We start from the raw sequence: 11,891 nt of genomic DNA, 5'->3' as shown, positions 1-11,891 counted from the left end.
CTTGTACACCCTTGTAAACACTTGTACAAAATTGTACAAACCTGTACACCCTTGTACACACTTGTACAAGCTTGTACACACTTGTACAAGCTTGTACACACTTGTACACCCTTGTACAAACTTGTGCACCCTTGTACACTTTTGTACACCCTTGTATACATTTGTACAAACTTGTACAAACTTGTACACACTTGTACAAACTTGTACACACTTGTACAAACTTGTACACTCTTGTACACACTTGTACAACCTTGTACACACTTGTACAACCTTGTACAAACCTGTACACCCTTGTACACACTTGTACAAGCTTGTACACGATTGTACACTCTTGTACACACTTGTGCAACCTTATACACAATTGTACAACCTTGTACACACTTGTACAACCTTGTACACACTTGTTCAAGCTTGTACACACTTGTACAACCATGTACACACTTGTACACCCTTGTACACACTTGTACAACCTTTTACAAACTTGTACACACTTGTACAAAATTGTACATTCTTGTACATACTTGTACACCCTTGTACACACTTGTACAACCTTGTACAAACCTGTACAACCTTGTACACACTTGTACAAGCTTGTACACACTTGTACAAGCTTGTACACACTTGTACACCCTTGTACAAACTTGTGCACCCTTGTACACTTTTGTACACCCTTGTACACATTTGTACAACCTTGTACAAACTTGTACACACTTGTACAAACTTGTACACACTTGTACAAACTTGTGTACACTTGTACAACCTTGTACACACTTGTAAAACCTTGTACACACTTGTACAACCTTGAACACACTTGTACAACCTCGTACACACTTGTACAACCTTGTACACACTTGTACAACCTTGTACACAATTGTAAAACCTTGTACACACTTGTACAACCTTGTACACACTTGTACACCCTTGTACACACTTGTACAAAATTTTACATTCTTGTACATACTTGTACACCCTTGTACACACTTGTACAACCTTGTACAAACCTGTACACCCTTGTACACACTTGTACAAGCTTGTACACACTTGTACAAGCTTGTACACACTTGTACAAGCTTGTACACACTTGTACACCCTTGTACAAACTTGTGCACCCTTGAACACTTTTGTACACCCTTGTACACATTTGTACAACCTTGTACAAACTTAAACACACTTGTACAAACATGTACACACTTGAACAACCTTGTACACACTTGTACAACCTTTTACACACTTGTACAAGCTTGTACACACTTGTACAACCTTGTACACACTTGTACAACCTTGTACACACTTTTACAAGCTTGTACACACTTGTACAACCTTGTACACACTTGTACAACCTTTTACACAATTGTAAAACCTTGTACACACTTGTACATTCTTGTACAAACTTGTACTTACTTGTACAACCTTGTACAAACTTGTACACACTTGTACAAATTTTAACATCCTTGTATACATTTGTACACCCTTGTACACACTTGTACAACCTTGTACAAACCTGTACAACCTTGTACACACTTGTACAAGCTTGTACACGATTGTACACCCTTGTACACACTTGTGCACCCTTGTACACACTTGTACACCCTTGTACACACATGTACAACCTTTTACAAACTTGTACACACTTGTACAAACTTGTACATTCTTGTACATACTTGTACACCCTTGTAAACACTTGTACAAAATTGTACAAACCTGTACACCCTTGTACACACTTGTACAAGCTTGTACACACTTGTACAAGCTTGTACACACTTGTACACCCTTGTACAAACTTGTGCACCCTTGTACACTTTTTTACACCCTTGTATACATTTGTACAAACTTGTACAAACTTGTACACACTTGTACAAACTTGTACACACTTGTACAAACTTGTACACCCTTGTACACACTTGTACAACCTTGTACACACTTGTACAACCTTGTACAAACCTGTACACCCTTGTACACACTTGTACAAGCTTGTACACGATTGTACACTCTTGTACACACTTGTGCAACCTTGTACACACTTGTACAACCTTGTACACACTTGTACAACCTTGTACACACTTGTTTAAGCTTGTACACACTTGTACAACCTTGTACACACTTGTACACCCTTGTACACACTTGTACAACCTTTTACAAACCTGTACACACTTGTACAAAATTGTACATTCTTGTACATACTTGTACACCCTTGTACACACTTGTACAACCTTGTACAAACCTGTACACCCTTGTACACACTTGTACAAGCTTGTACACACTTGTACAAGCTTGTACACACTTGTACAAGCTTGTACACACTTGTCCACCCTTGTACAAACTTGTGCACCCTTGTACACTTTTGTACACCCTTTTACACATTTGTACAACCTTGTACAAACTTGTACACACTTGTACAAACTTGTACACACTTGTACAAACTTGTGTACACTTGTACAACCTTGTACACACTTGTACAACCTTGTACACACTTGTACAACCTTGTACACACTTGTACAACCTCGTACACACTTGTACAACCTTGTACACACTTGTACAACCTTGTACACACTTGTACACCCTTGTACACACATGTACAAAATTTTACATTCTTGTACATACTTGTACACCCTTGTACACACTTGTACAACCTTGTACAAACCTGTACACCCTTGTACACACTTGTATAAGCTTGTACACACTTGTACAAGCTTGTACACACTTGTACACCCTTGTACAAACTTGTGCACCCTTGAACACTTTTGTACACCCTTGTACACATTTGTACAACCTTGTACAAACTTAAACACACTTGTACAAACATGTACACACTTTAACAACCTTGTACACACTTGTACAACCTTGTACACACTTGTACAAGCTTGTACACACTTGTACAACCTTGTACACACTTGTACAACCTTGTACACACTTGTACAACCTTGTACACACTTGTACAAAATTGTACACACTTGTACAACCTTGTACACACTTGTACAACCTTTTACACAATTGTAAAACCTTGTACACACTTGTACATTCTTGTACAAACTTGTACTTACTTGTACAACCTTGTACTTACTTGTACACACTTGTACAAACTTTTACATCCTTGTATACATTTGTACACCCTTGTACACACTTGTACAACCTTGTACAAACCTGTACACCCTTGTACACACTTGTACAAGCTTGTACACGATTGTACACCCTTGTACACACTTGTGCACCCTTGTACACACTTGTACACCCTTGTACACACATGTACAACCTTTTACAAACTTGTACACACTTGTACAAACTTGTACATTCTTGTACATACTTGTACACCCTTGTAAACACTTGTACAAAATTGTACAAACCTGTACACCCTTGTACACACTTGTACAAGCTTGTACACACTTGTACAAGCTTGTACACACTTGTACACCCTTGTACAAACTTGTGCACCCTTGTACACTTTTGTTCACCCTTGTATACATTTGTACAAACTTGTACAAACTTGTACACACTTGTACAAACTTGTACACACTTGTACAAACTTGTACACACTTGTACAAACTTGTACACCCTTGTACACACTTGTACAACCTTGTACACACTTGTACAACCTTGTACAAACCTGTACACCCTTGTACACACTTGTACAAGCTTGTACACGATTGTACACTCTTGTACACACTTGTGCAACCTTGTACACACTTGTACAACCTTGTACACACTTGTACAACCTTGTACACACTTGTACAACCTTGTACACACTTGTACAACCTTGTACACACTTGTACAACCTTGTACACACTTGTTCAAGCTTGTACACACTTGTACAACCTTGTACACACTTGTACACCCTTGTACACACTTGTACAACCTTTTACAAACTTGTACACACTTGTACAAAATTGTACATTCTTGTACATACTTGTACACCCTTGTACACACTTGTACAACCTTGTACAAACCTGTACACCCTTGTACACACTTGTACAAGCTTGTACACACTTGTACAAGCTTGTACACACTTGTACACCCTTGTACAAACTTGTGCACCCTTGTACACTTTTGTACACCCTTGTACACATTTGTACAACATTGTACAAACTTGTACACACTTGTACAAACTTGTACACACTTGTACAAACTTGTGTACACTTGTACAACCTTGTACACACTTGTACAACCTTGTACACACTTGTACAACCTTGTACACACTTGTACAACCTCGTACACACTTGTACAACCTTGTACACACTTGTACAACCTTGTACACACTTGTACACCCTTGTACACACTTGTACAAGCTTGTACACACTTGTACACCCTTGTACAAACTTGTGCACCCTTGAACACTTTTGTACACCCTTGTACACATTTGTACAACCTTGTACAAACTTAAACACACTTGTACAAACATGTACACACTTGAACAACCTTGTACACACTTGTACAAACCTTGTACACACTTGTACACGCTTGTACACACTTGTACAACCTTGTACACACTTGTACAACCTTGTACACACTTGTACAAGCTTGTACACACTTGTACAACCTTGTACACACTTGTACAACCTTGTACACACTTGTACAACCTTGTACAAACCTGTACACCCTTGTACACACTTGTACAAGCTTGTACACGATTGTACACCCTTGTACACACTTGTGCACCCTTGTACACACTTGTACACCCTTGTACACACTTGTACAACCTTTTACAAACTTGTACACACTTGTACAAACTTGTACATTCTTGTACATACTTGTACACCCTTGTAAACACTTGTACAACCTTGTACAAACCTGTACACCCTTGTACACACTTGTACAAGCTTGTACACACTTGTACAAGCTTGTACACACTTGTACAAGCTTGTACACACTTGTACACCCTTGTACAAACTTGTGCACCCTTGTACACTTTTGTACACCCTTGTATACATTTGTACAAACTTGTACAAACTTGTACACACTTGTACAAACTTGTACACACTTGTACAAACTTGTACACCCTTGTACACACTTGAACAACCTTGTACACACTTGTACAACCTTGTACACACTTGTACAACCTTGTACAAACCTGTACACCCTTGTACACACTTGTACAAGCTTGTACACGATTGTACACTCTTGTACACACTTGTGCAACCTTGTACACACTTGTACAACCTTGTACACACTTGTACAACCTTGTACACACTTGTTCAAGCTTGTACACACTTGTACAACCTTGTACACACTTGTACACCCTTGTACACACTTGTACAACCTTTTACAAACTTGTACACACTTGTACAAAATTGTACATTCTTATACATACTTGTACACCCTTGTACACACTTGTACACCCTTGTACAAACTTGTGCACCCTTGTACACTTTTGTACACCCTTGTACACATTTGTACAAAATTGTACAAACTTGTACACACTTGTACAAACTTGTACACACTTGTACAAACTTGTGTACACTTGTACAACCTTGTACACACTTGTACAACCTTGTACACACTTGTACAACCTTGTACACACTTGTACAACCTTGTACACATTTGTACAACCTTGTACACAATTGTAAAACCTTGTACACACGTGTACAACCTTGTACAAACTTGTACACACTTGTACAAACTTGTACACCCTTGTACACACTTGTACAACCTTGTACACACTTGTACAAATTTGTACAACCTTGTACAAACTTGTACACACTTGTACAACCTTGTACAAACTTGTACACACTTGTACACACTTTTACATCCTTGTACACATTTGTACACCCTTGTACACACTTGTACAACCTTTTACAAACTTGTACACACTTGTACAAACTTGTACATTCTTGTACATACTTGTACAACCTTGTACACACTTGTACAACCTTGTACAAACCTGTAAACCCTTGAACAAGCTTGTACACACTTGTACAAGCTTGTACACACTTGTACACCCTTGTACAAACTTGTGCACCCTTGTACACTTATGTACACCCTTGTACACACTTGTACAAGCTTGTACACACTTGTACAAGCTTGTACACACTTGTACAAGCTTGTACACACTTGTACACCCTTGTACAAACTTGTGCACCCTTGTACACTTTTGTACACCCTTTTACACATTTGTACAACCTTGTACAAACTTGTACACACTTGTACAAACTTGTACACACTTGTACAAACTTGTGTACACTTGTACAACCTTGTACACACTTGTACAACCTTGTACACACTTGTACAACCTTGTACACACTTGTACAACCTCGTACACACTTGTACAACCTTGTACACACTTGTACAACCTTGTACACAATTGTAAAACCTTGTACACACTTGTACAACCTTGTACACACTTGTACACCCTTGTACACACTTGTACAAAATTTTACATTCTTGTACATACTTGTACACCCTTGTACACACTTGTACAACCTTGTACAAACCTGTACACCCTTGTACACACTTGTATAAGCTTGTACACACTTGTACAAGCTTGTACACACTTGTACAAGCTTGTACACACTTGTACACCCTTGTACAAACTTGTGCACCCTTGAACGATTTTGTACACCCTTGTACACATTTGTACAACCTTGTACAAACTTAAACACACTTGTACAAACATGTACACACTTGAACAACCTTGTACACACTTGTACAACCTTGTACACACTTGTACAAGCTTGTACACACTTGTACAACCTTGTACACACTTGTACAAGCTTGTACACACTTGTACAACCTTGTACACACTTGTACAACCTTTTACACAATTGTAAAACCTTGTACACACTTGTACATTCTTGTACAAACTTGTACTTACTTGTACAACCTTGTACAAACTTGTACACACTTGTACAAACTTTTACATCCTTGTATACATTTGTACACCCTTGTACACACTTGTACAACCTTGTACAAACCTGTACACCCTTGTACACACTTGTACAAGCTTGTACACGATTGTACACCCTTGTATACACTTGTGCACCCTTGTACACACTTGTGCACCCTTGTACACACTTGTACACCCTTGTACACACATGTACAACCTTTTACAAACTTGTACACACTTGTACAAACTTGTACATTCTTGTACATACTTGTACACCCTTGTAAACACTTGTACAAAATTGTACAAACCTGTACACCCTTGTACACACTTGTACAAGCTTGTACACACTTGTACAAGCTTGTACACACTTGTACACCCTTGTACAAACTTGTGCACCCTTGTACACTTTTGTACACCCTTGTATACATTTGTACAAACTTGTACAAACTTGTACACACTTGTACAAACTTGTACACACTTGTACAAACTTGTACACCCTTGTACACACTTGTACAACCTTGTACACACTTGTACAACCTTGTACAAACCTGTACATCCTTGTACACACTTGTACAAGCTTGTACACGATTGTACACTCTTGTACACACTTGTGCAACCTTGTACACACTTGTACAACCTTGTACACACTTGTACAACCTTGTACACACTTGTTCAAGCTTGTACACACTTGTACAACCTTGTACACACTTGTACACCCTTGTACACACTTGTACAACCTTTTACAAACTTGTACACACTTGTACAAAATTGTACATTCTTGTACATACTTGTACACCCTTGTACACACTTGTACAACCTTGTACAAACCTGTACACCCTTGTACACACTTGTACAAGCTTGTACACACTTGTACAAGCTTGTACACACTTGTACACCCTTTTACAAACTTGTGCACCCTTGTACACTTTTGTACACCCTTGTACACATTTGTACAACATTGTACAAACTTGTACACACTTGTACAAACTTGTACACACTTGTACAAACTTGTGTACACTTGTACAACCTTGTACACACTTGTACAACCTTGTACACACTTGTACAACCTTGTACACACTTGTACAACCTCGTCCACACTTGTACAACCTTGTACACACTTGTACAACCTTGTACACAATGGTAAAACCTTGTACACACTTTTACAAACTTGTACACACTTGTACACCCTTGTACACACTTGTACAAAATTTTACATTCTTGTACATACTTGTACACCCTTGTACACACTTGTACAACCTTGTACAAACCTTTACACCCTTGTACACACTTGTACAAGCTTGTACACACTTGTACAAGCTTGTACACACTTGTACACCCTTGTACAAACTTGTGCACCCTTGAACACTTTTGTACACCCTTGTACACATTTGTACAACCTTGTACAAACTTAAACACACTTGTACAAACATGTACACACTTGAACAACCTTGTACACACTTGTACAATCCTTGTACACACTTGTACAAGCTTGTACACACTTGTACAACCTTGTACACACTTGTACAACCTTGTACACACTTGTACAACCTTGTACACACTTGTACAACCTTGTACACACTTGTACAACCTTGTACAAACCTGTACACCCTTGTACACACTTGTACAAGCTTGTACACGATTGTACACCCTTGTACACACTTGTGCACCCTTGTACACACTTGTACACCCTTGTACACACTTGTACAACCTTTTACAAACTTGTACACACTTGTACAAACTTGTACATTCTTGTACATACTTGTACACCCTTGTAAACACTTGTACAACCTTGTACAAACCTGTACACCCTTGTACACACTTGTACAAGCTTGTACACACTTGTACAAGCTTGTACACACTTGTACACCCTTGTACAAACTTGTGCACCCTTGTACACTTTTGTACACCCTTGTATACATTTGTACAAAATTGTACAAACTTGTACACACTTGTACAAACTTGTACACACTTGTACAAACTTGTACACCCTTGTACACACTTGTACAACCTTGTACACACTTGTACAACCTTGTACACACTTGTACAACCTTGTACAAACCTGTACCCCCTTGTACACACTTGTACAAGCTTGTACACGATTGTACACTCTTGTACACACTTGTGCAACCTTGTACACACTTGTACAACCTTGTACACACTTGTACAACCTTGTACACACTTGTTCAAGCTTGTACACACTTGTACAACCTTGTACACACTTGTACACCCTTGTACACACTTGTACAACCTTTTACAAACTTGTACACACTTGTACAAAATTGTACATTCTTATACATACTTGTACACCCTTGTACACACTTGTACACCCTTGTACAAACTTGTGCACCCTTGTACACTTTTGTACACCCTTGTACACATTTGTACAAACTTGTACAAACTTGTACACACTTGTACAAACTTGTACACACTTGTACAAACTTGTGTACACTTGTACAACCTTGTACACACTTGTACAACCTTGTACACACTTGTACAACCTTGTACACACTTGTACAACCTTGTACACATTTGTACAACCTTGTACACAATTGTAAAACCTTGTACACACGTGTACAACCTTGTACAAACTTGTACACACTTGTACAAACTTGTACTCCCTTGTACACACTTGTACAACCTTGTACACACTTGTACAAATTTGTACAACCTTGTACAAACTTGTACACACTTGTACAACCTTGTACAAACTTGTACACACTTGTACACACTTTTACATCCTTGTACACATTTGTACACCCTTGTACACACTTGTACAACCTTTTACAAACTTGTACACACTTGTACAAACTTGTACATTCTTGTACATACTTGTACAACCTTGTACACACTTGTACAACCTTGTACAAACCTGTAAACCCTTGTACAAGCTTGTACACACTTGTACAAGCTTGTACACACTTGTACACCCTTGTACAAACTTGTGCAACCTTGTACACTTTTGTACACCCTTGTACACACTTGTTCAACCTTGTACAAACCTGTAAACTTTTGTACAAGCTTGTACACACTTGTACAAGCTTGTACACACTTGTACACCCTTGTACAAACTTGTGCACCCTTGTACACTTTTGTACACCCTTGTACACATTTGTACAACCTTGTACAAACTTGTACACACTTGTACAAACTTGTACACACTTGTACAACCTTGTACACACTTGTACAACCTTGTACACACTTGTACAACCTTGTACACACTTGTACAACCTTGTACACACTTGTACAACCTTGTACACACTTGTACAAGCTTGTACACACTTGTACAAGCTTGTACACACTTGTACAACCTTGTACACACTTGTACAACCTTGTACACACTTGTACAACCTTTTACACAATTGTAAAACCTTGTACACACTTGTACATTCTTGTACAAACTTGTACTTACTTGTACAACCTTGTACAAACTTTTACAGCCTTGTACACATTTGTACACCCTTGTACACACTTGTACAACCTTGTACAAACCTGTACACCCTTGTACACACTTGTACAAGCTTGTACACGATTGTACACCCTTGTACACACTTGTGCACCATTGTACACACTTGTACACCCTTGTACACACTTGTACAACCTTTTACAAACTTGTACACACTTGTACAAACTTGTACATTCTTTTGTACACCCTTGTAAACACTTGTACAACCTTGTACAAACCTGTACACCCTTGTACACACTTGTACAAGCTTGTACACACTTGTACAAGCTTGTACACACTTGGACACCCATGTACAAACTTGTGCACCCTTGTACACTTTTGTACACCCTTGTATTAATTTGTACAACCTTGTACAAACTTGTACACACTTGTACAAACTTGTACACACTTGTACAAACTTGTACACCCTTGTACACACTTGTACAACCTTGTACACACTTGTACAACCTTGTACACAATTGTACAACCTTGTACAACCATGTACACACTTGTACAACCTTGTACACACTTGTACAACCTTGTACACACTTGTACACCTTTGTACACACTTATACGACCTTGTACACACTTGTACAACCTTGTACACACTTGTACAACCTTGTACACACTTGTACAACCTTGTACACACTTGTACAAGCTTGTACACACTTGTACAACCTTGTAAAATTTGTACAAGCTTGTACACGATTGTACACCCTTGTACACACTTGTGCACCCTTGTACACACTTGTACAACCTTGTACACACTTGTACAACCTTGTACACACTTGTACAACCTTGTACACACTTGTACAACCTTGTACACACTTGTACAACCTTGTACACACTTGTACAACCTTGTACACACTTGTACAACTTTGTACACACTTGTACAACCTTGTACACACTTGTACAACCTTGTACACACTTGTACAACCTTTTACACAATTGTAAAACCTTGTACACACTTTTACATTCTTGTACAAACTTGTACTTACTTGTACAACCTTGTACAAACTTGTACACACTTGTACAAACTTTTACATCCTTGTACACATTTGTACACCCTTGTACACACTTGTGCACCCTTGTATACACTTGTACACTCTTGTACACACTTGTACAACCTTTTACAAGCTTGTACACACTTGTACAAGCTTGTACACACTTGTACACCCTTGTACAAACTTGTGCACCCTTGTACACTTTTGTACACCCTTGTATTAATTTGTACAACCTTGTACAAACTTGTACACACTTGTACAAACTTGTACACACTTGTACAAACTTGTACATTCTTGTACATACTTGTACACCCTTGTAAACACTTGTACAACCTTGTACACTTTTGTACACCCTTGTATACATTTGTACAACCTTGTACAAACTTGTACACACTTGTACAAACTTGTACACACTTGTACAAACTTGTACACCCTTGTACACACTTGTACAACCTTGTACACACTTGTACTACCTTGTACAAACCTGTACACCCTTGTACACACTTGTACAAGCTTGTACACGATTGTACACCCTTGTACACACTTGTGCACCCTTGTACACACTTGTACACCCTTGTACACACTTGTACAACCTTTAACAAACTTGTACACACTTGTACAAACTTGTACA

Source organism: Macrosteles quadrilineatus, unplaced genomic scaffold (assembly GCF_028750875.1).
Source record: "Macrosteles quadrilineatus isolate MER2022 unplaced genomic scaffold, UCM_ALF_1.0 Scaffold_87__1_contigs__length_435612, whole genome shotgun sequence".
Lineage (NCBI taxonomy): Eukaryota > Metazoa > Arthropoda > Insecta > Hemiptera > Cicadellidae > Macrosteles > Macrosteles quadrilineatus.
Note: the sequence above shows the minus strand (reverse complement) of the source record.